Here is a 25,662-nt window from a genome sequence, read left to right on the forward strand (position 1 = left end):
CACATTCTCCACCTAGCACATGGTGGGATAGGAATATCAATAGTTTAACATAAACAGGAGCTAGGTGGATATCAGCACAATAACATTCTGATAATTTGACACGCTTGGAACTTTGTTGGTGTCAGAGTAGCAGATTGTCCAGACCACTGGATGTTATTTATTTTACCACCAGAACATATGTTTAGTTCTTTTGTTTTAGCTGTATAGCAGAAGAACAGGCCCCTTGACTCGCAATGTTTGTGCCAAATATGATTCTACGATCATCTCTTATCTACCTACACATAAACTATATCCCACCATTCCCTGCATATTCATAGGCCTATCCAAAAGTCTCCTAAATGCCACTAATGAATCTGCCTCAATCACCAATCCTGGCAGCGTGTTCCAGGCACTTACCAACCTCTGTGCAAAAAAGTTGCCATGAACACTTCCTTTAAACTTTACGCCTCTCATCGTAAAGCTACGTCCTTTAGTTTTTGATTTTTCCATCCTGGGAAAAAGCTTCTGTCTACATTATCTATATATGACAATAAACTAATTACCTATATATACAAATTTGACCCTACCATATTACCACCAACCCCTCCAGTTTTGCAGAATTATTCTCTTCTCAGCAGGTTATACAATTAATCTAATAATGGAAAATTCATTACAAAATAACTTAATCTACAATATCGAGTGTTGACATCTTTAAAATGCATTTCAGCATGCTCGCCATGGTTCTGATGTTTGGCCATTGTGAGTTCTCTGTACTCAAGAAATGGAGAAATTCCCAAATGTCAACATTCTTGCTTTGTTTTTAATGATCTTGTGAAACTAACTGAGAAAGCAGCTGTACAGATGGTACCTTATTATCTCCACAACAGTTGAAGCTCCTGGATTTACTGGTAAATGTCAATGGTTCAATCAATCAATCAATCAATCAAATACTTTATTGTCATTCAAAAATACACCAACAAATGCAAGTCTGAACGAAATTTCATTGCATCTGGCTCACCGTGCAACATAAAATAACAAAAGGATAAAATAGATAAAAAGATAAAATAGATAATAGTGGCGGCACATTATATGGAATTCAAGAGTCTGATGGCTCGGGGGAAGAAGCTGTTCTAAAACCTGGCCGTTCTGCTCCTTATATTGCGATACCTTTTGCCCGATGGCAGCAGAGTGAACAGTCCATGATGGAGATGTGTGGGATCTTTTATAATGCTGTTGGCCTTGGACAAGCAACGTTTGCACGCAATGTCCCGGATTGAAGGAAGAGAGGTCCCGATGATTTTTTAGCTGTCCTCACCACTCTCTGCACGGACTTCCAGTCAGAGGCTTTGCAGTCCCCAAACCAGACAGAGATGCAGCTGGTCAAAATGCCCCTGTAGAAAGTGGTGAGGACTGGATGGAGGAGGTGAGCTCTTCTCATCTGGCGCAGAAAGTGCAAACACTGCTGCGCTCTCTTAACTAGTGATGCGATGTTTTGTGACCAGGTCAGACTGTTCGTGATCTGCACCCCCAGGAACTTAGTGCTACTAACCAACTCCACATCGATGTCATTAATGGTTCCATCCCAATTCATCCATTGACATGAAAGCTATTCCGGGAGTTCCCCATACATAGCCAAATGCAAAATTCAAGAAGCCACTGAACAACACCTAACCGAAAGGCTAATTCCCCTACACCCCAACTAACCGAATGCCGCTCTGCCGAAAAATCAAATAATGGCTTGTGTGGGAAAATAACCCCCACCCTCCCGTCTCCACCGGCCAGTGATGTGATGGACGCGGGGGTCTGAAACAATCGATGACAAGTCCCGCACCCCGGCGATGTCATGTCCGTTATTTGACTTTTCGGCAGAGCGGTATTCAGTTATTTGGCTTGTAGGCGACGTAGCCTCTCGGTTAGGTGGCGTTTCGGCAGAGCCGCCATTCGATGAGTTTGCTTTCAGGCGACGCAGCTTTTTGGTTAGTTGGCTTTTAGGCGTCCCGCCCTTTCAGTTAGTTGGCTTTTAGGCATCCCGCCCTTTCGGTTCGTTGGCGTTTCGGCTTCGTATGCTTTCAGTTCGTTGGTGTTTCGGCTTCGTAGGTTTTCGGTTATTTGACGTTTCGGCTTTGTTTCCATTCAGCTATTTGGCTTCGAGTTCTTTGCTTCAGCTTCATGTCCTTTGATGTCACGTCCGGGTACCATCTAATACAGGTAAATGAAGTTACCAGTGTAAATGAAAGTCTAATAGCATGTTTTAATAATAACTAGGAGGAATGGGGCTGTAAGGATTGCAAAATAAATTCCGTGGACATGCTGCAATTATTGTAACATGGTACAATTGTAAGATATCACTGAATATTTTTCTCACATCCACCACCAAACCTGCTGGTTTCCTTTCAGTTGATTTTTAACCTTCTGCAGCCAATATCCAATAATGAAATAATGGTGAGAAAAAAAAGTGTTTCTGTAATTCTCTCACAGAATTAACAAGAACAATTTCACAGCCCTTGAGCAACAGAATTCATGTGTCAGCTCAAACTACAAGTTATGCACAAGGTTTTACCGAAAATAATGCTGAAACAATGGAATCAGATTGCAATTAAATGAAAATAATTAGGCTTGGTCCCACATTTATAATAAAGGTGCTTGCGTCAGTAATATATCTTGTAAATAGGGGCGGTGCAGTGGTAGAGTTGCTGCCTTACAACACCAGAGACTCGTGTTCGATCCGGTCTATGGGTGCTGTCTGTATGGAATTAGCATGTTCTCCCTGTGACTGCAAGGATTTTCTCAAGGAGCTCTAATTTCCTCCCACCTTCCAAAGATGAGTAGGTTGTAGGTAAATTAGCTTTTGTAAATTGTCGATGATATGCAGGATAGAACTGATGAATGGGTGACCGTTGGTCGGCGGAGACTCGGTAGGCCAAAGGGCCTGTTCCCATGCTGTATCTCCAAATTAAACTAAACTAAAGAGCACTAATTTTCTCTGCCAGAATGATCAAATGATGAATCCAGAAGTGGGAAAGACCTAATGAAATCATAATTCTAATAATTCATCTTCTTCTCAAAGTTCAAGCCAGAACAACAAATGCCTTTCATTGTTAATTTCACTGTTCATTGGGAATAAAACACAAGTGGTTTGCACCCATGGAACTTGTTCATTGGGAATAAAACACAAGTGGTTTGCACCCATGAGTAGCTTGTTTCCTTTCCGTATCAGTGTTTTGCATCTTGGGAATGGCTAATCTGCTGGACTGTTTTCAGAATATAGGAATCTGGCTGCATCTATATAATATGGGATCAAATGCAAAACCAAGAACAAATGCATAATTTTTTTCAGTTTAAAAAATAATGCTAAAAAAGTTACGACTGCAAACCTATGAACCTTTCTTATTATAGTTTGGTGAATGTGACTTAAATTTGAATGAATGCACCTTTGTTCTATACACTTCCTCAGAATTTAATACATAAAATTATCTCAGCAGATTTTTTTTCCCCTTTAATATATTACCTGCTTGAACAAGTGCAGTTTAGTATGAGCATTAGAGTCTTAAATTCTATACCTCTTCCCCATGCAGTCTTAGCATGTGAAATGAGGCTGAGACATGAAGTTCGGATTGGACCAGGATCCACATTTCAAAGGGATGTATTCTCGGACAGAGACTGATGCAAACTTGGTGCTTTTTTCTCATTGTGGGTAGAGAATAGCTGGGGTGAGGTGGCAAGAGGTTTACCATCCATGATCCAGGAATCTGCAGGAATAATTGAGGCTGTCTTTGCTTGTGCATTGGCAAAACGCAAGTACGTGTGCAAATTTTATGTGTTGGTTACCCTCAATCCCTTTTACATTTACTTCAGCCAAATGCTGCACTGCTAACTTGGGACAGCAGTGAAATGTTATTTAATGATCTGTCCCCTGGACATATCATGTATGTTTGCCAACAAAACAATACTGTTACTAGTGCCTGATAATCATGACCATTGTTACAATAATGTTAGGTTTCAAAATAACTGTTTAGTAAACATCTCTTACAAACAAAGAATGATTTTGTGGTTAAAAAGAAATGCTCCACTATACTTGTTTGTGGAATAAAATGAATAAAGGAAACCTAATGAGCAATAAAATAAATAGACTAGTGTGTTAATTCTGGAGTAGCAGTAATGCTGCAAGGTTTTGATACCTTCCCGAACAAATTTTCAAAAGTGTACAAACAATAGCAATTTGCATTTGAAAATATGAGATGTGAAGTACTCACTTTTTATGTTATGACTGCAAACTCAGATTACAGGAGAAATTAGTTTAATCTGCATCATTTGTGTAATAACCTAGATTCCTTGGAGAGAAGGCCATCTGGTGCCTTAACTATAAATGCATGCCATTCTTGGCAAAAGACCCTGAGGCAGGGAACTGTGTTACTCATGCAGCTCATGGGTTTTTAGCACCCCCTACTGACCAGCTCTGAGTCTAAATTTTCAACGAAACATTGAGGAGGTTAACTCATGTTCCAAATCCACTCAGAGGTGTGCCAGAGGTTGTTCTGAACGGGTTCAAACATGTTTCAGAAATCCAAGGCCAAATGGTCACATTGATGGGTAAGCAGCATCCAGATAAACATCATGAAGCTGCTTGTCATAGGTAGGAAATAAATTGCAGATGCTGGTTTAAACTGAAGATAGACACAAAATGCTGGAGTAACTCAGCGGAACAGGCAGCATCTCTGGAGAGAAGGAATGGGTGACATTTTGGGTCGAGACCCTTCTTCAGTCTTAGTTTAGTTTTGTGTCTATCTATGAAGCTTGACATATTGTGTTTGAAACTTGGCGCCAGTTAATAAAAAGCAATTAGAATAGAATGATTATGGTGATGGATTAGTAGAAATAGCACTATTTTACGTGAATACCATTGTGCTTTTTTGGTATGTGCACCATATGGTACTCAAGTTATCTGTAAACATGTCCTTATGGATCAAACAAAAGAAAAGCAAACACCAAAGCAAACTTCTTCAAATATACAGTTGCACTGTCAGTACTGAATGTTTTCATCTGAAGTAAATTCAGAATTGATGTCGGAATGATCATATTACTTGAGAATGTCATTGCAATTTAACTTGCGTTGCATCTAAGCAGTAGCTAGAGCAAGAAACATTTATGTATACTTTCTACCCTGACTAAGACCAGATTGATAGTGTGTCCAGAACTCATTACACCACCTCTAAACATTTTCAAACTTTGTGTGAATCTACCTTACATTTCTACTGAATGGACAGTCACATTTGTATTTTCTAGCCTGAAGCATTTGTTGACCATTCAGATGCAGGACTCTCTCCGTGGTCCTTTGTGGCTAACTTACCATAGGGCATGGTGCACCATACATTAAATGCAACTGACACCAACACTGACAAACGATCATTATTTTGCATATAAATTTAAATTTTGTATATTTAGTTTAGAGATACAGTGCAGAAAGCAGGCCCTTTGGCCAATTGGGTCCACATCGACCATCGATCCCCGCATATAAACACTATCCTACACACACGAGGGACAATTTCTACATTTACCAAGCCAATTTACTTACATACATGTACTATTTTGGAGTGTGTGAGGAAACCGAATATCTCTGAGAAAATCCACACGGTCACAGGGAGAACGTACAAACTCCGTGCAGACAGCACCCGTAGTCGGGATCGAACCCAGGTCCCCGGTGCTGCAAGCGCTGTAAGGCAGCAACTCTACCGATGTGCCACTGTACCGCCCCTATATATTTAGAATTCCCCATCAGCGAATTGAACGCCGATCTCCCGCATGACAGGTGAGGATACTAACCACTATACTAACGAGGATGTTACTATCGTTATTACATTTTGTACTTAAACTTATTTCAAATTAAATATCAGGTAAAGCAAAGTATTTTTTTAAACTCCCATTAAAAACATTGAGAGTACAGTGTTAAATTCAGTTGTTTATATCAACTCAACCTAACCCAATGATTACCTACAGTGCATTCAGAAAGTATTAAGACCCCTTCACTTTTTCCACATTTTGTTACGTTACAGCCTTATTCTAAAATGGATTATTCATTTATTTATCATCAATCTACACGCAATACCCCATAATAAAAAAAAGTGAAAACGGGTGTTTGCAAAGTAATTAAAAATAAATAACTGAAATATCACATTTACATAAGTATTCAGACCCTTTACCCAGTACTTTGTTGAGGCACCTTTGGCAGCGATTACAGCCTCGTCTTCTTGGGTATGACGCTACTAGCTTGGCACACCTGTATTTGGGTAATTTCTCCCATTCTTCTCTGAAGATCCTCTCAAGCTCTGTCAGGTTGGATGGGGAGTGTCGATGCACAGCTATTTTAAGGTCCCTCCAGAGATGCTCGATCGGGTTCAAGTCCGGGCTCTGGCTGGGCCACTCAAGGACATTCACAGACTTATCACAAAGTCATTCCTGCATTGTCTTGGATGTGTGCTTCGGGTCATTATCCTGTTGGAAGGTGAACCTCCGCCCCAGTCTGAGGTCCAGAACGCTCTGGAGCAGGCTTTCCTCATCGGGGGTCTTTCCCTCAATCTTTACTAGTCTCCCAGTTCCTGCCTCTGAAAATCATCCCCACAGCATGATGATGCCATCACCATGCTTCGTCGTAGGTATGGTATTGGCTAGGTGATGAGCGGTGCCTGGTTTCCTCCAGACGTGACGCTTGGCATTCAGACCAAAGAGTTCAATCTTGGTTTCATCAGACCAGAGCACCAGAGAAAACAACCATTTTGGCAAACTCCAAGCGGGCTGTCATGTGCCTTTTGCTGAGGAGTGCTTTACATACTCAGATTGGAACAACTTAATACAAATGTGAATGGTAGGAAGTCTTCCCAAACTGTGGGCCACGTCAGCAGCTGGGGCCACATGGATGACTGAACTTCCTGCTGTAGGTATCCTGACACATAATATAACAATGTACCACACTCTCAAGGGGTATTATTAGCAACTTGCTTCCAACCAGACCTCTGATCTTAAAAATATTGCAACGCTGGAAGTCTGAACTAAAAATTAAAAAAATGTTGAAAATACTCAGAGCAATAGGTAATAAAATGGAGCAAGAAAGAATTATATTTCATCAGAGAACAAAATCAGTAATTAAACACGTGTAAAATTGCAGAGGAAGGAGGGAAAGACAGAACAAGGATATGGGAAGGTATCGATAGAGTTGTAATTGAATGATACATGTGATGCTGATGCCAGCTGAAAGAGGGTGCTAAAAGCTGGAAAATTACAAAAGGTTTGTGGTATAACACAAAAGGTGGAGATGTAATAAAATCTGAAACTGCAAGGAGAGAAAAAAAAACAAATGAATGCTATGAATGCGAAACACAATAATTATATGGTTGATTGTCTGAAATTATTGAGTTAATCTTTGAGTCTTGTAGACTGTGATGTGAGAAATCACAAGATGGGTACCTATATCCTCAATGTTCAATTGAGCATCATAGAATAGTGTAGGAATCCAAAGATAGAGAGGTCTGAGTGGTAGTGGGATGGATAATTCATGTGACTGGCCAATGGAAGTGTGGGGACACCCTAGTGGAATGTGTTTAGTTTAGTTTAGTTTTGTTTATTATTGTCACGTGCATCGAGGTGGAGTGAAAAGCTTTTGTTTGTGTGCTGTCCAGTCAGAGAAAAGACTATGTAAGAATGCAATCAAAGCTGAACAGATAAAGGATAAAACATACAACATTTAGGGCAAAGATACAACATTGAAGTCCAATAAAGTCTGAATGAGGTAGATGGGAGGTCAGGACCACAGTCTAGCTGATGAGAAGTCCATTCAGTTGCCCTTTTACATCTGGGAAGATACTGTTCCTGAATCTGGAAGTTTGCATTTTCAAACTGTACCTCTTGCCTGATGGGAGTGCGGAGAAGACTGAGTGACTGGTGTGAGTCTGGTTCATGATTATGCTGGCGGCCTTGCCAAGGCAACGTGAAGAGAAGGTGGAGTCAATGGAAGGAAGGCTGCTTTGTGTCATTGTCTAGACTGCGTCAATAACTCTCTACAATTTCTTGTGGTCTTGGATGGAGTGCAGTTCCCAAACAAGGCTCCACAACATCCTGACAAGAGGCTTTCTACGGTGCATCTGTAGAAGTCGGTGAGGGTTGTTGGGGACATGCCAAACCTTCCTACGCCTTTTAAGGAGGTAGAGGCATTGGTGTGCTTTCTTGGGCATAGCTTCAATGTGGTTGGTCCAGGACAAATTGCTGGTGATATTTATTCACAGAAACTTTAAGCTTTCGACCATCTCTACTTCAATGTTGTTATTGTAGATTTCGGCACCATCAATGTAGGAGATGTGTTCTGGAAAATAGTCACCCAATCTTGTTTGATTTCCCCAATATAGAGGGCAATCACAGCGTGACAGCCAAATGCAGTCTCCAAATAAGAAGTCTAAGTATCCGTCTAAGTATAAGTCTAAGCTTCTGTTATCCGATGCCATGATAGTAATTTCCAGTACACACCAGTAGAGTGCCTCGTGACTGCATATGATTAATAATAATAATAATTAAAAAAAATATTTATTGGGTGCCTTTCAGACACCTTACATAGGTTAACAGGAATATAAACATATATTGTGGATCTTCATCTATCCCGGTACTTTTCAGAGTCAGGAAAGAGCAGCAAATGATTGTTGCAGAGATTAACATTTTCCTTCAAACTTAAATAAATCTGATAGTCACAATAATTTTCTTAGCTTTTGGAACAAAAGTTTATGTTTTTTTCAAATAAATGAAATATTTAACCATTTGGTATGGAAGTTCAGTATAATTCATTGAGGATTTTTCATTTCACTGCTATTTTCCTGTTCTTTGTCAATTATGATAAATTATTCATTCACCAGTGCAGCATTATTTATATTAATTAGACAATTAAAGTCAATTTGTTCAAAACATCTAATAAAAAACTGAATTATGATGGAATCGAATTTTTAACTAGCAGTTGTAGTGGTGCCCAGGTTGGGGAAGGAGAGAAAAGAGGCCTGTTATAATCAAGCCAGGAATCTACTAATTCCTGCATAATATTGAAATAAACAAGGATAACCACCTGAAGTCAGCGAGGTTCTTCACGAAAGAGAAAAATGTATGCTGAAATTTCTCTGGCCAAAGTGAATATTTCATTAAATTTTGGAAATTCAGTTGGGTGCTTATGGATGGGAGTTACCCTTCCACCCCTGACAGGATCTCTGCATTGGAGAAGGCATGCATTTTCCTAGAACTGCTGCTTTTTGTGCACTGCTAGGATACTTGGACCTCGTTGTCTTGGGGTGCCTATCACAGAGCGCTTTGGTGGGGTGGAAGATTGCAACCTTCACATGGTCTGCCCTGTTTCGACAAATGCAATCAACCCGGCATGCACAATCATATAAGATCAAATAGAACAAGTTGTCCTACAACTTTAGGTTGTACACGCCATACGCAAGAAGAAGCAGCATTTTGGTTGCATACAGATCATCCCATCCATTCCTTCCACCAGTTGATCTCCCAATCCATTCCCCATTCCCCACGCTCCCTTCATCTTCCAGATACTAATGCTTTTCCTCCCAGTGTCCAGCGGTCCTAAACAAACCTGTACCCACAGAGCCTTCAATCCTGGAGAAACTCAGCGGGTGAGGCAGCATCTATGGAGCGAAGGAAATAGGCGACGTTTCGGTCCTTGACCCTTCTTCAGACTTATTATGAATGTCGTAGAGTAGTACAGCATAGAAACAAGACCTTCCACCCAACAAGTCGATGTCAACCTTTTAGCTCATCTACATGAATCCTACTTGCCCACATCAGAACTAAATCCTTCTATAGCTTGCCCATCTAAGAACCTGTCTACGCATTTCTTGAATATAATGTGATTGTATCCAATTCCACTATCTCCTCCGGCAGTACATTCCAGATATCAACCACACTCTATGTAAAACCAGATTAGTCTGAAATTCTCTTTCAAAGTCTTTTCTTTCACCCTAAATCTATGCTTTCATATTTTGTTACCCCTATCGATATAGATTTGGACTTTTTACCCTATCCATGAATCTCACAATCTTATATACTTATATCAGATCACCACTCAGCCTCCTCTGCTCCAGGGAAAACAACCAATTTATCCAATCTCTCCGCATAACTTCCAATCCAGACGACATCCTGGTGAATCTCTACACTCTCTCCAACACAATGACATCCTTCTTGTAGTATGGTGACCAGAACTGCACATATTACTCCTAGTACGACGTTCCGTTTTAAAAAAAATCCACGCTCTGACCTATGAGGCCTAACATGACATATGCCTTTTTCACCACCTTATCAATCTGTGTTGTTTCTTTCAGGGAATAATAGATTCACACCTCTCGGTGTCTTTGTTCATCAACATTCCCTTCCATTACAATATATTTCCTACCCTTGTTTGACTTATCAAAATGCATCATCACACATTTGTAGGGATTCTCTGCTAAACTTCCCATCTGATCTGCATCCTGCTGTAGTCTTTGACAATCTTCCTTGCTGTCCATAACATCACCAGTTTATGAATCAGCCAGATCCAAATAATTTATATACAAGGTCCCAATGGTTTACCACCAGTTACAGATCTCCAATGAGAAAAATAATGTATTTGCACCACTGCCCTCTGCCTATTTGATAATAGGCAGAGGGCAGTAATTTAACTGAGTTTGTTGAGGAATTACAAGGGTAGGGTGGTAAATATTGTCTGTATGGATTTCAATATGACATTTGACATTGACCTGCATGGCGAGCTAGTCCAAAAGGTTAAGACATCTGGGATCAGGGCAAGCTGGTTAAAAATCCTCCAAAATAGGTTTGATGTCAAATGTCATATTGAAATCCATACATACAACTTCTACCACCCTACCCTGGTAATTCCTCAACAAACTCAGTTAATTTACTGAGACAGGCTATACCAATTATCCCTAATCAACTCCTGCCTTTCCAAAAGCACATAAATCTGTATATATTCAAATTATCTCTAATTATTATCTGACCACTGATGTAAGGCTCAACAGGTTGTGGTACCCTAGCTTATGTATGCTTCTTCACGTAAATAAAGGAACAACATTTGATATCCTCCATTCATCCGGTACCTTGAATATAGTTAACGAAGATCCATAAACCTCAATCAGCTATTTCCTCCTCTGCTTCCCATTCTATCCGGAATGACTCTGATCAGGCCTTGCTTAGTTTTATTTTATGTTTAACTCTTCAAAAGTTTTATTTTTAAGTTACTTGTTTTATTTTCAATGCCTCTAATTGTCATAGACAATGATATTTACAAATCCTTACAGCTTTTACAGCCAGCAAAGCTGGAGTCGGGCTTCACCGGGTGTTGAACAGGATTTTACAGCAAAGTTTTGTCAGCGTACCTCTGGAGGTCACACCTCTAAAGTTGCATGGTAGGCATTCCGCATCGGCAAAAATAAACATTGGACAGTAGCTATAAATTTTCAGACCAGAAATTGGGAAGTGAAAAAAACAATTAAGCAGAAAGAGGCTCAAGATGTGGTCACTCCGAAGGGAGTCAGAAAGAAATATGTGCTTCTGTAGGTTGCCAGCTGCAAATCGGATAATGTCTGTGTATCAGCTCCAAAGTCTGATTGAAGGAACAGCAGATCTACAATTTTATTACCAGACCAAATCTTGGAACCTGATAAAAAAAGATAGATTTTTTTTGCAAGTTTTGAATGGCAAGAGGTTATCTGTCACCAGCTACACTTTTACTTAGCTTCAGCAAATAGATAGCAGAGGCACTGCTAGTTATATATTGCTAACAGAGAAAATGTTCTCAGATTCTTAAATCAAAATTGATATTATTTTGAAACAAATCAGCTGTGATTCCTCAAAGCCTCAATGTTGTTTTGTGTAAAGTTAGACTTAACTGAAGACTTTATAGTCATAACATCCCTTCTTATTACAGAGGAAGTGGTGATGGACCAAACATAGTTGTAATCAATCTGAAGGATTGGTCCTTTTCCATTCCATTCCCAGATGCTTCCTGACCTGCCGACTAACTCTATTACTTTGTATTTTACAATACAATACAATACAATTCAATTTATTGTCATTTGGACCCCTTGAGGTCCAAACGAAATGCCGTTTCTGCAGCCATACATTACAAACAAATAGACCCAAGACACAACATAATTTACATAAACATCCATCACATCGCTGTGATGGAAGGCCAAAAAAACTTATCTCTCCACTGCACTCTCCCCCCCGATGTCAGAGTCAAAGTCAAAGCCCCCGGCGGGCGATGGCGAATTGTCCCGTGGCCATTAAAGTCACGCCGGGTGATGCAAGGCCGCACACCGGGTCTTGGTGATAGAGCCCCCGGCGTGCGCTCGCAAACTCCCGCGGCCATTCCAAGCCGCGCGGGGCGGTGATGTAGGCCCCCCTCCAGGAGCTCTTCAACCCCGCAACTCGGGCGGGAGAAGTCGCCGTTGCGGGAGCCCTGAAAAGCGGTCTCCCTCCAGGGACCCGCGGGCTCCCGGTGCCGTCCGCCAAACCCGCAGTTGCAGCCACCGAATCTCCGGGGGTCGGGCCGCAGCAGCGTCCACCACAGCTCCACCCGCTCTGGACTCGGCCAGCTCCGCGACGGTGAGGTGAGTAGTCGGCACCACAGCCCCCGGTCTTCGTGTTGGAGGCCGTTCCTCGTTGCAGCCCCAACGACAACGGAGACCCGACAAAGAAAAGGTCGGGTCTCCCGTGCAGGGAGAGATTTAAAAGTTACCCCCAACCCCCCCCACCCCCCCCCACACACATACCCCAACAAAAAATAACAAAAACTACATAAAAACATAGACATAAAATAATAAAAAACGTAGACGGACTGCAGAGGCCGCTGCTGACGAGAGTCGCGCCGCCAATTTTGTTTAGATACTTCTTTTTTGCTTCCAGTATATTGTGCTATCGATTGGCTTTGTCAAACTTTTTGTCAGTCTTCGTCACTATTCACATGTGTACCATTTACAAGAGATGTAAATAAAGCACAATCAGCAGGATGTAAGTAGGCAGGGTTTAAGGTTTGAGAGGTCAGAGCTGACATGTGCTTTCAATGATATCAAGAGCTTTATTTCAAGAGTGTACCAGACCTTTAAGGAATTGGGTTACAATAAACATGTAGCAACATGGAATTGGAGATGCTGGTTTAGTATCACAATGTCTGAAGAAGTCCAACGCAAAACGTCACCTATCCATGTTCTCTGAGGTGCTGCCTGATGCACTGAGCTACCCTTGCACTGTGTCACTTATGTTCTGCTCCTAAAAATATGTATTGGGCTACAAAGTATTGGCTTTCTTGTAAAACAACAATGTGAAGACCCAGATTTATATTGCAACATGCATCACAGGTTGACTGTAAGGAAAACCAGATCATGAAGTAATGGTATTGCAACATCAAACTTTTGGACAGAACACCACAGGAGATCGTTCTTCCCTGTGGCTATAAAACTGTACAGCTCCTCCCCCTCTGTCATGGGGTAGACTGAGACCGACTCCCCTTCGCCAATCTTTGCACATCCAAAATCCTTTCTATTCATCACTTTAATTTCATGTTTCATGTATTTTGTGATTTTATGACCGTTGGCATATTTTTGTCATTACAGGCACACCGCCGATTTTCCGACATCTTTGGTTCCAGAGCCTTCCTCGCCAGAGATACTGCCTGACTTTCTGAAGTACTCCAGCATTTTGTGTCTACCTTCTTTGGAGATTGTGTTAGGCTACTTATCATGCACAAGAGATGGGAACAATGGGGTGGCTGTGAAGAAATTGGTAGCAAATGAGTCATGCTCGTTATAGCTTAGAAGATTCTAGAGTGGACACTCGACAAATCTAACACTGACCCTAGAAGCTGCAATATAGTTTCAAATGTCCTTGCCAAACACTTGAGGTTGTTTTGGGATTGCAACCAGAAGGCTCCACCATGAACAATTACTAACTGTGAAGTGACTGGATCTCCAGTCAGATTCTAACAAGGGACCCAATTAGTCCTGGCCAGATTAGAGCCACAAGAACAAATTCAGGCAGAATATACCTCTGCATTGCCTCAGAGGATCAGACACAGAGCAGTGACAAATATTATTGACATTTGTGCTTACCATGAACTATGGAACTTGTATTCACACAAAGGAACAGTAATGGTGAGATATTGCTTGAAACTTGATTGTTTCCCTTTGCAGGCATGCCGTCACATTAAACTGTGGGCTGGTGAAGCAAAACAGTGAAGGAGACAATCCTTCTCACAAACACTTAGTGCAACATCCATTCAGCATCATTAATCATTGCGGAGAAGGTCAGATGCTGCACAGCTCCATCATTTGAAGGCTCATATCTGTAAAATCTCTCACTTCCAAGCCTTATAAAAGATCTATAATATGAACATAACTTTTAATGTTCCTGAGAAACTTGAATTTGGATTCTCTTCCTTGTCACATTCCCATTAATTTCCATCATCTGTTGACATTCACCTTACATTCATCTTCCACTTATTTTTTGCGGCGTCATCCCCAGACCAACTAGTGTTGACAATTTAAGCTGGGAAAATTATCCAAATAAACTTTGACAGCAATATAAAGTGTTATTTGCATTTTCAACTGTTACAGATATTAAAGCAATGTAAAGAAAATTAAAACTGATTTTCATCTGAAAGAACACATTGCATTCCATCATTCAAATTATATTCACTTAAAGCTTCAAAATAGGCAATGCAACTTAGGTATTTGCCCTTAATTTGGACATAATAATATTTCTTAAACTTGATTTTTAAAGCACACATTTCCCTTTTTATTCTTTTGCCATGTTCAAAGTTCTACCTGCACTTTGCTTCTTGAATTAAGATCTGTACTCCTGTGGCTCATTGAGTTGCACATTAACACTCCCGAGGACCCTGCCATTTACTGTAAACGTCCTGTTAGTATTTGATGTCCCAAAATGCATTACTTCATAGTTGCCTGGATTAAATTCCATCTGCTACCACTCTGCCCAACTTTCTGGCAGATATGTATTCTTCTGTATCCTTTTACAACTGCTCTACTACTCCACCAATGTTTGTGCCATCAGCAAATTTACTAATTTGTCCACCTACATTCTCATCTATGTCATTTATAAATGACAAACAACAATGGTCTTCGCACCAATCCTATGTAAATCACAGGGGTTACAGACTTTCAGTCAGAAAAATATTCTTCGACCAGTACCGTCTGCTTCCTATTGCCAAGCCAACTTTGGATCCAGTTTGCCAACACACCTTGGATCATGTATTCTAACCTTCTAGACCAGCTTAACATGTGGGACTTTGTCAAAAACCTTACTAATGTCATTATGAATCTGCCTATATATTCTTAGTTATCTCCTCAAAAAGCTAATTAAAATGTGTGAGACAGGATATTCCCTGTAGAAAACCATGCTGAATCCACATAATCAGCCCCTTTCTTTCCAAGGGGACACTAATCCGGTCCCTTAGCATTTTATCCAATAATTTCTGTATAACTGATGTTTTACTGAGGGGTATATTTGATCGACCCCAATTGTGTAAGCAGTAAATCTGCTGGGCATGTTGAATGATGTACGATTCTTTGCTGTTTATTTAGGATAACTGCCACTCACCTGTACTTGCTGGCACTTTTAAGAATTTGTTAATTTGTATATTAATTGCACAGTAAACTTACCACAAAAATAATTAGAGCTTAAGCCTAAAATTATAGACGCCATTTTAAATATGTAATAATTATTCATCAAACATCAATTCCAATGCGAAAAAGAACAATTAAACTCTTCAGACCCATTCCGACAAACAGTATAGGTCTGATTTTTTATTTGAGCAAAAATACAAATGGCTGGAGGAACTCAGCAGGTCAAGCAGTATCTAGGGAGGAAAATGAACAAACACCATTTTGAGTCTTCAGACTGTTGGAGAAAAGGAGAGATAGCTGACAGGCAAAAGGGAGAGGAGGGTCAAGAACTGGCAAGTGATAGGTGGATTCAGTTATTTATTTTACTTCTCCCTCTTATCTTTCTATTCTTCTCTTTGTTTCTTTCAATTATTTCTGCTCAATTTGACTCCTGTTTTTCCACTCTTCAGTATTTCTCTGACTTACTTAATTTTTAAAAACTAATTGGTGAGATGTTACATGGTTAGTTTCATACACTAAGATCCCAGGTGCATAACTGCCTTTGTGATATTACAGTATGACAAAAAAAAGACAAATAAATCTTATTCAAAAAGATAAACCTGGTCCAGAATAAGTGCATTACTGTTTCTGCACTGTCTAATGGCAATGATTGTCACAGTTTAACATATAATTTAATCTAAATTTAATTTTCAGTAAAATTACCATTAATAATTCTTCATGACTGTTTATTTATAATCAGTTGCAACTATTTAATAAACATTCATGTTTGTATCTACCAAAGAGGACACACATTAACATTTTAAATAGTTTATTGTCATGAGAGTAAACAATCTGAATGTTTCATTTATTTCTGTCATAACAATAGTTTTAATTTAGTCAGCTTGATCCAACTAAGTCAGAATAATTCTCCCCGTCCATATCTTTAAGCAATGATTTGGTGTTCATTTTGTTTCATTGTTTCACTTTCAAACACGTTTTAATGTTTAATTATTCGATGACCCATTTAGTCCAAATTCAAGGGACATTTGGAAATATTTGTTTTGTGTATAATTTATTTGGCTGTGCTCAAAAATCCCCAAATTAATATGAAGGCACATCATGCTAAATATTGTGCAGTGCTTTTAAAATGTCGAAAACAGAGTTGGCAGGATTTCCCATAAACATTAATACAATATATCATCTGTATACTGAAGCAATTTGTGCTTTCCGCACCTGTTCTGTTCCCTAAAATAGAATCTTGGCTCATTTACAGGTATGTTTTTTACCAGTTAAGTAGGTAAAAAGTTACTTAGGATACAGACTAAAATACATAATTTGAAATATGTAATGAATCTATCAACACTATTACTAAAACTCTCATCTTGTCCTCTTCCGGTTTGCATTGCTTTTAAATTTGCGCAAAAACGGCACCCTATATTGCTAGGATCCTTTCGCCAACTTATTCACCGTTCTCCTCTGCTCCAAGTGCACCACGTTTTGTTCCGATCGGTGGAATATTACAAAAGTTATGAAGGTTTAATAAATCGTGAGATCAGCAGATTAGTCTTCTCGCCTGTCAGTCACCATGAAGGCAACCTTTCCAGCACCCGCTGTCAATCACCGGGGCGAGGAGAATAAAGCCCCAGAGGGGGGTCTGAGTCCAGAGTCCGTGAGTGAGTCCAGAGTCCGTGAGTGAGAGAGTCCAGAAGCCGTGAGTGAGTGAGCCCAGCCCCCCAGCCCGAGAACCACCCAGCCCGAGCGGCCCATGCCCGAGAACGGTCCAGCCCGAGAGCCACCCAGCCCGAGAGCCCTCCACACACCTCCCCCCTACACAACCCCTCCCCCTCACAACCTCTCCCCCACACAAAACCCCTCCCCCCCCACACAACCCCTCCCCCCCACACAACCCATCCCCCCACACAACCCCTCCCCCCACACAACCCCCTCCTTCACAACCCTTCCCCCAGAACCCATCCACCCACAACCACCTCCCCCACACAAACCCTCCCCACTCCCCCACAACCTCTCCCCTCAACAAACACACCCACACAACCCCTTCCCACCCCCACACCCCTCCCCCAGCCACACTCACCCCCTCCCCCACACCAACCTCTCCTACACTCCCCCGCCCACACACCCGCCCCTCCCTCCTCCCCTCCCACCCCACACCCTCCTTGCCACTCGCCCCGTCCCTCCGCTCCTCCTCCCTCCCCTCCCACACATGACAAGGAGGGTGAGGGAGTGCTGAGGGGTGAGGGGAAATGAGACGCGCCTGCACAGTTAGCGGCTATGGGTGAGTGGTGGAATATTGCATTGGGGGAACGGGTTGCGTTGGGGGAACAGGTGAGTGGTGGAATATTGCATTGAGGAATGGGTTTCGTTGGGGGACCAGGCCTCCCGTGTGACTGGGACCCAATGGGTCCCACTTAGCATAGTATCTCTTTATAAATAAAATAGTTCATCTTGTTTGTGCCCACAATGTGCCCACGATGTGTCAATCTGGTTTCCCATTTTCACACAACCTATTCACATTTTCCCATCATGGCAATAAACATCTTCCCGTCACATTACCACCTATATTTCCGAAGTTATTAATCCTTTAAATTTTAGAAACACCCCCAAAAGCTCACATATTTCTGTAAAAAAAAATTCGAGTGACATCTCAATGCACTCGCAAGGCAGGACAGGACACTCTGGGAGGGAGGGGCACTCCAGCGCTCGCCGTGAACGAGTAGTGGCGGCGGCTGCCCGGTACCTGGTGGGGAAGGTGGTTCTGTGGGCCGAGCCCTGGGCCTGGGCTGGAGCCGAGCCTGGTGCTGGATCTGGAGCTGGAGCGAGGGCCAAGTCCGGTGCGTGGGATGGGGCTGTGACTGGGGCCGAGAAAGAAGCCACCGATGGAACCAAGGACGAGCCTGGGTCCCGGTTCAGGGATGAGCCCGGAGAGAAAGTCAGGGCCTGGACTAGAGCCCAGGCGGTGACCGAGCTGGCGACTGGAGTCTACAGCCAGGGCCGGGCCGAGTAAGAGAATCAGGCCGAGTTCCAGGCTCTGGTGCTGCTCTATGACCTAGGTAGGTGCTGTGGCAGGGAATGGGAGTGAGGGGAGGAGGATAAGGGAAATAAGGAGGAGGGAGATGGAGTGGGGTGGAGAGGGAAAGATCCTGGGGAGGTGAGGAGGGAGAGGAGAAGGTAGGGAGGGTAGTTTCCACATCTACACTCCCTCTCTCACCCCTTCCCTCTCTATCCTCCCCCTCTCTACCCCCTCCCTATCTACCCCTCCCAGCTACCCACACTCCCACTCTCTACACCTCTCCCCCTCTACCCTCCCTCCCCCCACTCTACCCCCCTCCCTCTGCCCCTCTCCATCTCTACCCCCCTCCATCTCTACCCTCCGCTCCCTCTCTACGCCCCCCTCCTCCTCCTCCCTCTCCCTACCCCCCTCCCTCAGCCCCCTCCCTCTCTACACCCCCTCTCTCTGTACCACCTCTCCCTCTCTACCACCTCTCCCTCTCTACCACCTCTCCCTCTCTACCACCCCTCCCTCTCTAACCCCCTCTCCCTCTCTAGGGATTGAAGAGGGAGGGTCAAGAGGAGGAAGAGGGAGTGCTGGGGGATGAGGAGAAATGAGCCTCTTGGCTGCGCAGTTCGGGGCTATGCGTGAGCAGTGCAATATTGCGTTGTGGGAACGGATTGCGTTGGGGGAACGGGTGAGTGGTGGAATCGGGTCTGCACTTGGTCTATATATATTTTCAAAGTAAACATATGAAACAAAAAAATCCCATCACAAGTACTCTGTTGTCATCTCTCGATCTAAGTAAATGTAAAGTAATTACTTGAAACTATTACTGTTACATTTTCATAGAATTATAGAATCATACAGCACAGAAACATGCCCTTTCAGCCCACCTTACCATACTGATTGTGATGCCTTGCAACACTAATTCATTTGCCCTCTACTTTCCTATTCAAATACATCTCCAAACCCAGATCTTTTTTAATTTCTCTCCTCTAAACCTCAACCTGTATCGTCTAGCTCAGGACTCCCCTGTCCCAGGAAAAAGATTCTAATGGTATATCCTATCTATGTTCTTCATAACTTTATAAACATCTTAAAAGGCAATTCCTCTGCCTATTTATTCTATTGAATTATTTCCATACAGCTGTGTTCACTACAGCCACAAGACATTGATTCTTTGGTTAGTATGCAATAAATAGTCAAAATTTAATTATGTTGCAATAGGACGTATCATTATGCAAGAAATATGCCTAAACTTAATTGTACTCACCCTCAAAGAAAAACAATTAAATGATATCAAACAAAATTGGCATTGCAGAATTGAAACTGTAAACACATATTCACATAAATATAATGATTTGTTTTTAGAACACATTAACAAATCCTATTATATTTTTCATTATCTATTTTATACTTTTTGGTAACATGATTTATTTTTTTGTTTTCTTGCACTGTTGGTATATTGTGCTCTTCCTTGACTGCAGTAATATATACAAAATACTAATTTAGGCAATTCACCATTATCTTTTTATTCATTATAGCTCTTGCATCTATCTTTAATGGGTCTAAATTTCCCATAACTGCACTGCAAGCTAAATTCAATTGTGCTGGGAAACATATGCAGGGATAGTGCTGAAACAAAGCAGGCCCACACAAAATCAATGCTCCAATTTAATTAAGATGATTTCATCATCTCATCAATGATGACTGTATTGTTGCTGGTGCACATATATGACCACAGGACCCAGTTGAAGCTAGCTGGTTCTGATTAAAAACATATCTGATCATCTTAAAGGGAATTTTTAAAAAGATAATAGTTTAATGAGTGCCGTTAGAAGAGAGCAAACAGACCATAGGATGTGTTAAACTGTGAAATGGAGGTCACAGCTGTTAAGAAAACTGAAACGAAAAGGTTTATGCTGGAAGTAACCAGCAGATCTATGGAAAGAGGAAAAAAAAAGTAATATTACAGATGGATAACCTTGCAGCAGGACTGACCAATTCTGATTCAAACTGGGATAACAAGTTATCCAAAGCTGATGAATTCCTTGCTGAGTCCCAAACAATATAACTTACCGAGAAGGAAGGTGGGATTGTTCTTCTGAACCTTACATTGTACTTTGATGGAATAGTGTTGGAGCCCATAGACAAATAGGTCACAGTGGGAATAGGATGGAGAATTAAAGTGACAGGCAACTGTAAAGCCAGAGTCATGCTCATAGACTGAATGGAGGTTACTGCAACACATTACATAATTTTACACATGCCTTTGTCTGTTTTGTGTTAATGCAACTGTCCTCATTAATCCATGCACCAGACAGTACCATGAACTGCAAACATTAGCCTCATCGTATCATATATATCACATTTGTCTTATCCACCCATCCTGCATTCTCTCAGCAACTTAGAAAATATTTGTTTCTTCTTTTTCAAGTTCTGATGTCGCCTGACCAGCTACATTTTTCCAACATTTTATTTCAATTGAATCATCTGTGTTTTTTAACTTTTCTTTAATTTGATTGGTTGTAATGAAGATGACAGTCATTTGGCATGTTTGGGGATTTGGCAGAATCTATTTTTGAACAACATAGGTACGAGCAGGCAACTGAGTTTTTACATGTGACCTTGGTTGACAAGGTGGAGAGAAGCAGAGAGGTTCTCATCACACGTGAAAGCCGACTAGACACATAATCAAGCATGATCGGAGTTCCTAAAAGAGGTAAGGTCAGGAATGAAGAACCAAGCAACAAGTTCCAGAGCCAAAAATAGTTAAATGACCACTGACATGGTTAAGGAGAGTGAATAACATCTTTAAATATCCTGTCAACATGTGTACCAAGTCAAGTCAAGTCAAAAGCTGAACTCGCTATCAAAACATGGAGGGGACGGGGGACACATTTTTTTGGCGGCCACACGCGCATGCGCATGCGCACACTCACACACACGCGCAAGGCTTTGGAGGCTCAATCCAACGCTAAAAGCGGAGATTTTAAAATTGGGATCACAAAAACATGGGGGGGATGTCTCCCACCTCTCAAAACATGGGGGGGACGTGTCCCCTCTGGCCCCCACGGGTTTTCCGCCCCCGAGTCAAGTCAAGAGTCAAGTCAAGAAGTTTATTGTCATGTGTCCCAGATAGGACAATGAAATTCTTGCCTTGCTGCCGCACAACAGGATATTGTAGTCATAAGTACAGATCAGATTAGTGTGTCCATATACCATAGAATATATATATACACACACACATCAATAAACACTAAATGTTACAACCTATCCATTCAAAACACTCCTATCACTTAACTTCCAGCTTTTGTTATCAATCAGAACTCATGCCTAACATTCAGGTTCCCCACTAAAAATTCACATGCTTATCATTCCAACACCTTGCAAATCCAGTTATTCATTAAAAAATAAACAAAATGATGGAATAACTCAATGGGTCAGGCAGCATCTCTGGAGAAGATGGATGGGTGATGTTTAGGGTTGGGGACCTTCTTCAGACAAACTGCAGTAGCGAAGAGAAAGCTGGAAAAGAAGCGGGGCACGACAAAAGTGTGAGATTAAGGAAACAAGAATAGAAGAGGTGTGAAATGGGAACCAGAGGAAGGAATATAGGTAGAAGAGGATGGGGAAGGGGAAAGCGAGAAATGGGTGCGCATCCAGTGGGAGTACAGGGAATGGAGGGGGATAAGGGGGGGGGGGGGGTGCGAAGTGGGGAGTATTTGTAGCTTAGTTACCCAGTTTACTCCAATTGAAATTGTAGAACTTAATGGTCAGACCATTGGGTTATAAGCTACCCAAGCGGAGTAGGTGCTGTTCCTCCAATTTGCATGTGCCTTCACTCTGACAATGGAAAAGGACCAAGATGGAAAAGTCAGTATAGGAATACGAAGGGAAGTTAAAATGGTTAGCAACTTGCGACTTGACGCAAGGTTGACTCAGCACAAGTGGTCAATTAAATGGTCACTAAAGGGCCTGCCCCACAAGCATGCGACTCCATGTGGCAAGCGCGACCTAAAGGGCCTGTCCCACGAGCATGCGACTCCATGCGGCAAGCGCGACCTAACGTGGTCGCTTGCGCCATACGGCTCACTGGGGCCGGTCCCACTTCGATCGCCGGAGCCATATGGAGTTGTGCGGAGCTGATCCCGACATTGCGCGGGGCTCCGAAAAACTGACGGTGTTCAAAAATTCCGCGCGGCAATGGCCTGCCGGCCCGCAGCCGCCTCGATGCCGTACGCACCGCTTCGACGCCGTACGTCACGCGAGAACTTCCCGCGGACTTCGCTCGAACTTCATGTCACTCACTCGACCTCCGCGCGGCCCCCGCTTCTGGTTTGGTTGCACTTGCCGCATGCAGTCGCATGCTCGTGGGAGAGGTCATTTTAGGTCGCGCTTGCCGCATGGAGTCGCATGCTCGTGGGGTAGGCCCTTAAGTCTACACTTGATCTCGCCAATGTAAAGGAGGCCACATCAGGAGCACCAAATGTAGTAGATGAGGTTAGAGGAGGTGTATGCAAATTTTCGTCTCATCTGGAAGAAATGCTGGGGTACCTGGATGGATGTAGTATAGGGACAGGTGTAACCTCTCCTGCAGCTGCAGGGGAAAGTATGCGGGGAGTGGATAGTTTGGGTGGGGAAGTATGATTGAACTAAGTACTTACAGAGTGACCAGCATCTGCAAAAAAAAATGGAAAGGGACGGAAATGGGAAGATGTGGGTTGATCTAGTGGTTGATCACATTGAAGATGGTGGAAATGTCAGAGAATGATGTGTTGGATGCGGTGGCTGGTGGGGTGAAAGGTAAGAATCAGGGGAACTACTTGTTCCATCTGGGGGGAGGGGGAGCAAGAGGTGATCTAAAGGATACAGAAAAGACTTGATGAGGGATCCATTTAAAATGCTGCCATCTACATCACTCCGACATTGCAAGACACAAGGGGAATGAGTATGGGGCTGCTGACTTACCATCGTGGAAGGCAAGTACAGGGAGATGAGATCAGTTCAGCTAAGTATCACGTTCAACACAAACATTGTGGGCCATTGGACCCAGTCCTGTGCTGTACTGGTCTATTTTCTAGTAACAAAAATAATGCTTAAGTTCTTAAAAAGTGCTTTATTTTTGAAAATCCTGCAGTGAAAAACGTTGCCTAAAAGTATGAAATTCTATTGCGCCTAATAGCCCTGTCCCATGGTACGAGTTCATTCCAAGAGCTCTCCCGAGTTTAAAAAAAAATCAAACTCGTGGTAAGCACAGAAAATGAACGTGGAGCTCGGGGGCGTCTCTTTGCGGCTCGTTACTCTAACGGCAGGTAATCGGGAAGACTCGCTAACGGCAGGTAAGCATGGGAAGACTCGTGAAGATTTTTCAACATGTTGAAAAATGTCCACGAGAGCCTTGAGTACCGACGAGTGGCCATTACCGTAAATCTCCGAGTTCGAATCAGGGCAAACTCGGGAGAGCTCTTGTAATGAACTCGTACCGTGAGACAGGGCTTTAACCCTCTTTTCCCACTGACACTATTGTTTTTCTAATATGCTTTTCTTTAACATAACATTTCATAGGAATGCAACCTTCACTTTACAACAGAGCTGCCTGTACAAAATCAAAACAGAAAATGTTGGAAGCACTCACTGGGTCAGATGGCAATTATGGCATGAAAAAGCGAGTTAGTTTCAGGCCAGAGCCTCTTAACAGATGCATTTCCACAGATGATACCTATTCTCCTGAATGTTTCCAGCATGTTTTGTGTTTTAAACTATAGAGGACAAACAATATCAGAAAGTCTACATTTCTGTGTATACTTTTGGCTACGTTTTGAAAATATGTGTCTTTAAAAAAGTACTAAAAGTATCAATGGCCACATAAAAGAAAATGCATTGCTCTGATTGCATTCTGATTGTACAGGTTGAACACTGATTTTCCATCACTCTCAGTTCCGAGGCCTTTCTGGCTTATCTGTTTTTCTGGACCAACGGAGGTCATGTGATAATGAAACAACAATACACCCCTAGCTCGCTAATGATACCCCTCCCATGTCTCTAAAGCACCACGGAATACCAGAAACTTAAATAAAACAAATATAAAATGTAAACTGAATGTGAATATGCTGCCGACCCATCTCCGGCTCCTACCATCTCTCCGGCCATTCAGAACCCCGGGTTGCAACCTCACTCCAGTCTAGCAAGGTGCGCCAGCAAGCCCTTCTTCGCTCACTGCACTTTCGGGTGACATAGCTCTTGTTAAGGCTCACGTTCTAGCCCCTGGTGATAGAGCTTTCTTCAGGTTGCAGACTCCTCTTGCTATATGCGACATCTGTTATAAAGGAGTCGTTAAAATGAGGGTTTGCTGTAATGTCTTTGCAAAACAGTTGGGAGAGAAGATTGAGACCAGAGTCGATTCTTTCATGACAGAGGGACATGACCAGGAAGAGCACCCGCAACTCGCAATGTCATTTGTGGCCGCTCAGGGAATTTCAACTGAGCTCTTGTAATTTTGTCCAGATTATAGGAGTGGGCAGACCATCAATTGCTGGATAATTGATGTTCAACCTGTAATAACCTCTGTGAAACAGTCTCTCTACAAATCCCACAGAATTGCACATAGAGATGTTTTGACAACACATGTTATCACCACTTCTCACACCAAACTGATAGGAAATGGATAACAATTTTTACATACAGCATAGATTTAAAATAATCCATCACATTTTGGCTTGATTGAATTTTGCATGAATTTCAAATGATCGTAATAGGTCACCCATAACTTGCACCATAAACTTGTACATTCATGCTCTGAAAATCCGTACTAGTTTAAATATTCCTTACATTTATTTATTTGAATACCACTGTAATATCCTCCTCAGTTTCCATCTATTCAAATGTGCAGTATGAGTATGTATCTTTGAGATTCACTTCTCCTCGTAGTTATTTCCCTCAGTTCCATTTGCAGTTCAATCATCATGAAGCTTTTACTTTTGATGAACCACTTTCCTAAGCAACTTGTTTAAACAT

Source organism: Amblyraja radiata, chromosome 12, assembly GCF_010909765.2.
Source record: "Amblyraja radiata isolate CabotCenter1 chromosome 12, sAmbRad1.1.pri, whole genome shotgun sequence".
NCBI lineage: Eukaryota > Metazoa > Chordata > Chondrichthyes > Rajiformes > Rajidae > Amblyraja > Amblyraja radiata.